The sequence below is a fragment of the Xyrauchen texanus genome, chromosome 23, assembly GCF_025860055.1.
Source record: "Xyrauchen texanus isolate HMW12.3.18 chromosome 23, RBS_HiC_50CHRs, whole genome shotgun sequence".
NCBI classification, from domain to species: Eukaryota; Metazoa; Chordata; class Actinopteri; order Cypriniformes; family Catostomidae; genus Xyrauchen; species Xyrauchen texanus.
Window position 1 is genome coordinate 214,044 of NC_068298.1, and position 5,340 is coordinate 219,383.

Genomic DNA, 5,340 nt, shown 5'->3' on the forward strand with positions numbered 1-5,340 from the left:
GCGCATTAATTAGTGTTCACCTGCAGTCTGATCTCATGCGCATTAATTAGTGTTCACCTGCAGTGTGATCTCATGCGCATTAATTAGTGTTCAGTGCAGTCTGATCTCATGCGCATTAATTAGTGTTCACCTGCAGTGTGATCTCATGCGCATTAATTAGTGTTCAGTGCAGTCTGATCTCATGCGCATTAATTAGTGTTCACCGCTGTCTGATCTCATGCGCATTAATTAGTGTTCAGTGCAGTCTGATCTCATGCGCATTAATTAGTGTTCAGCGCAGTCTGATCTCATGCGCATTAATTAGTGTTCAGTGCAGTCTGATCTCATGCGCATTAATTAGTGTTCAGTGCAGTCTGATCTCATGCGCATTAATTAGTGTTCACCTGCAGTCTGATCTCATGCGCATGAATTAGTGTTCACCTGCAGTCTGATCTCATGTGCATTAATTAGTGTTCACCTGCAGTCTGATCTCATGCGCATTAATTAGTGTTCAGTGCAGTCTGATCTCATGCGCATTAATTAGTGTTCACCTGCAGTCTGATCTCATGCGCATTAATTAGTGTTCACCTGCAGTCTGATCTCATGCGCATTAATTAGTGTTCACCTGCAGTCTGATCTCATGCGCATTAATTAGTGTTCAGTGCAGTCTGATCTCATGCGCAATAATTAGTGTTCACCTGCACTCTGATCTCATGTGCATTAATTAGTGTTCAGTGCAGTCTGATCTCATGCGCAATAATTAGTGTTCACCTGCAGTCTGATCTAATGCGCATTAAGTAGTGTTCACCTGCAGTCTGATCTCATGCGCATTAATTAGTGTTCACCTGCAGTCTGATCTCGCGCGCATTAATTAGTGTTCACCTGCAGTCTGATCTCATGCGCATTAATTAGTGTTCGCCTGCAGTCTGATCTCATGCGCATTAATTAGTGTTCAGCCTGCAGTCTGATCTCATGCGCATTAATTAGTGTTCACCTGCACTCTGATCTCATGCGCAATAATTAGTGTTCACCTGCTGTCTGATCTCATGCGCATTAATTAGTGTTCACCTGCAGTCTGATTTCATGCGCATTAAGTAGTGTTCAGTGCAGTCTGATCTCATGCACATTAATTAGTGTTCGCCTGCAGTCTGATCCCATGCGCATTAATTAGTGTTCAGTGCAGTCTGATCTCATGCACATTAATTAGTGTTCACCTGCGGTCTGATCTCATGCGCATTAATTAGTGTTCACCTGCAGTCTGATCTCATGCGCATTAATTAGTGTTCACCTGCAGTCTGATCCCATGCGCATTAATTAGTGTTCAGTGCAGTCTGATCTCATGCACATTAATTAGTGTTCACCTGCAGTCTGATCTCATGCGCATTAATTAGTGTTCACCTGCAGTCTGATTTCATGCGCATTAAGTAGTGTTCAGTGCAGTCTGATCTCATGCGCATTAATTAGTGTTCGCCTGCAGTCTGATCCCATGCGCATTAATTAGTGTTCAATGCAGTCTGATCTCATGCACATTAATTAGTGTTCACCTGGAGTCTGATCTCATGCGCATTAATTAGTGTTCGCCTGCAGTCTGATCTCATGTGCATTAATTAGTGTTCACCTGCAGTCTGATCTCATGCGCATTAATTAGTGTTCACCTGCAGTCTGATCTCATGCGCAATAATTAGTGTTCGCCTGCAGTCTGATCTCATGCACATTAATTAGTGTTCGCCTGCAGTCTGATCTCATGTGCATTAATTAGTGTTCACCTGCAGTCTGATCTCATGCGCATTAATTAGTGTTCACCTGCAGTGTGATCTCATGCGCATTAATTAGTGTTCAGTGCAGTCTGATCTCATGCACATTAATTAGTGTTCACCTGCAGTCTGATCTCATGCACATTAATTAGTGTTCAGTGCAGTCTGATCTCATGCGCATTAATTAGTGTTCACCTGCTTTCTGATCTCATGCGCATTAATTAGTGTTCAGTGCAGTCTGATCTCTTGCGCATTAATTAGTGTTCAGTGCAGTCTGATCTCATGCGCATTAATTAGTGTTCAGTGCAGTCTGATCTCATGCGCATTAATTAGTGTTCAGTGCAGTCTGATCTCATGCGCATTAATTAGTGTTCAGTGCAGTCTGATCTCATGCGCATTAATTACTGTTCACCTGCAGTCTGATCTCATGCGCATGAATTAGTGTTCACCTGCAGTCTGATCTCATGCGCATAAATTAGTGTTCACCTGCAGTCTGATCTCATGCGCATTAATTAGTGTTCAGTGCAGTCTGATCTCATGCGCATTAATTAGTGTTCAGTGCAGTCTGATCTCATGCGCATTAATTAGTGTTCAATTGCAGTCTGATCTCATGCGCATTAATTAGTGTTCGCCTGCAGTCTGATCTCATGCGCATTAATTAGTGTTCACCTGTAGTCTGATCTCATGCGCATTAATTAGTGTTCACCTGCAGTCTGATCTCATGCGCATTAATTAGTGTTCAGTGCAGTCTGATCTCATGCGCAATAATTAGTGTTCACCTGCTGTCTGATCTCATGCGCATTAATTAGTGTTCACCTGCAGTCTGATCTCATGCGCATTAATTAGTGTTCGCCTGCAGTCTGATCTCATGCGCATTAATTAGTGTTCGCCTGCAGTCTGATCTCATGCGCATTAATTAGTGTTCACCTGCACTCTGATCTCATGCGCAATAATTAGTGTTCACCTGCTGTCTGATCTCATGCGCATTAATTAGTGTTCAGTGCAGTCTGATCTCATGCGCAATAATTAGTGTTCACCTGCTGTCTGATCTCCTGTTCACCTGCAGTCTGATCTCATGCGCATTAATTAGTGTTCACCTGCAGTCTGATCTCATGCGCATTAATTAGTGTTCACCTGCAGTCTGATCTCATGCGCATTAATTAGTGTTCACCTGCAGTCTGATCTCATGCGCATTAATTAGTGTTCACCTGCAGTCTGATCTCATGCGCATTAATTAGTGTTCAGTGCAGTCTGATCTCATGCGCATTAATTAGTGTTCACCTGCAGTCTGATCTCATGCGCACTAATTAGTGTTCACCTGCAGTCTGATCTCATGCACATTAATTAGTGTTCACCTGCAGTCTGATCTCATGGACATTAATTAGTGTTCAGTGCAGTCTGATCTCATGCGCATTAATTAGTGTTCAGTGCAGTCTGATCTCATGCGCATTAATTAGTGTTCACCTGCAGTCTGATCTCATGGACATTAATTAGTGTTCAGTGCAGTCTGATCTCATGCGCATTAATTAGTGTTCACCTGCAGTCTGATCTCATGCGCATTAATTAGTGTTCACCTGCAGTGTGATCTCATGCGCATTAATTAGTGTTCAGTGCAGTCTGATCTCATGCGCATTAATTAGTGTTCACCTGCAGTGTGATCTCATGCGCATTAATTAGTGTTCAGTGCAGTCTGATCTCATGCGCATTAATTAGTGTTCACCCGCTGTCTGATCTCATGCGCATTAATTAGTGTTCAGTGCAGTCTGATCTCATGCGCATTAATTAGTGTTCAGCGCAGTCTGATCTCATGCGCATTAATTAGTGTTCAGTGCAGTCTGATCTCATGCGCATTAATTAGTGTTCAGTGCAGTCTGATCTCATGCACATTAATTAGTGTTCACCTGCAGTCTGATCTCATGCGCATGAATTAGTGTTCACCTGCAGTCTGATCTCATGTGCATTAATTAGTGTTCACCTGCAGTCTGATCTCATGCGCATTAATTAGTGTTCAGTGCAGTCTGATCTCATGCGCATTAATTAGTGTTCACCTGCAGTCTGATCTCATGCGCATTAATTAGTGTTCACCTGCAGTCTGATCTCATGCGCATTAATTAGTGTTCACCTGCAGTCTGATCTCATGCGCATTAATTAGTGTTCAGTGCAGTCTGATCTCATGCGCAATAATTAGTGTTCACCTGCACTCTGATCTCATGTGCATTAATTAGTGTTCAGTGCAGTCTGATCTCATGCGCAATAATTAGTGTTCACCTGCAGTCTGATCTAATGCGCATTAAGTAGTGTTCACCTGCAGTCTGATCTCATGCGCATTAATTAGTGTTCACCTGCAGTCTGATCTCGTGCGCATTAATTAGTGTTCACCTGCAGTCTGATCTCATGCGCATTAATTAGTGTTCGCCTGCAGTCTGATCTCATGCGCATTAATTAGTGTTCGCCTGCAGTCTGATCTCATGCGCATTAATTAGTGTTCACCTGCACTCTGATCTCATGCGCAATAATTAGTGTTCACCTGCTGTCTGATCTCATGCGCATTAATTAGTGTTCACCTGCAGTCTGATTTCATGCGCATTAAGTAGTGTTCAGTGCAGTCTGATCTCATGCACATTAATTAGTGTTCGCCTGCAGTCTGATCCCATGCGCATTAATTAGTGTTCAGTGCAGTCTGATCTCATGCACATTAATTAGTGTTCACCTGCGGTCTGATCTCATGCGCATTAATTAGTGTTCACCTGCAGTCTGATCTCATGCGCATTAATTAGTGTTCACCTGCAGTCTGATCCCATGCGCATTAATTAGTGTTCAGTGCAGTCTGATCTCATGCACATTAATTAGTGTTCACCTGCAGTCTGATCTCATGCGCATTAATTAGTGTTCACCTGCAGTCTGATTTCATGCGCATTAAGTAGTGTTCAGTGCAGTCTGATCTCATGCGCATTAATTAGTGTTCGCCTGCAGTCTGATCCCATGCGCATTAATTAGTGTTCAATGCAGTCTGATCTCATGCACATTAATTAGTGTTCACCTGCAGTCTGATCTCATGCGCATTAATTAGTGTTCACCTGCAGTCTGATCTCATGGGCATTAATTAGTGTTCACCTGCAGTCTGATCTCATGGGCATTAATTAGTGTTCACCTGCAGTCTGATCTCATGGGCATTAATTAGTGTTCACCTGCAGTCTGATCTCGTGCGCATTAATTAGTGATCACCTGCAGTCTGATCTCATGCGCATTAATTAGTGTTCACCTGCAGTCTGATCTCATGCGCATTAATTAGTGATCACCTGCAGTCTGATCTCATGCGCATTAATTAGTGTTCACCTGCAGTCTGATCTCATGCGCATTAATTAGTGTTCACCTGCAGTCTGATCTCATGCACATTAATTAGTGTTCACTTGCAGTCTGATCTCATGTGCATTAATTAGTGTTCACCTGCAGTCTGATCTCATGCGCATTAATTAGTGATCACCTGCAGTCTGATCTCATGCGCATTAATTAGTGTTCACTTGCAGTCTGATCTCATGTGCATTAATCTTTTTGTTTACTTTGAGTTGCTGATCAATAAATTATGTGTTTGTTTATTTGAAGATCG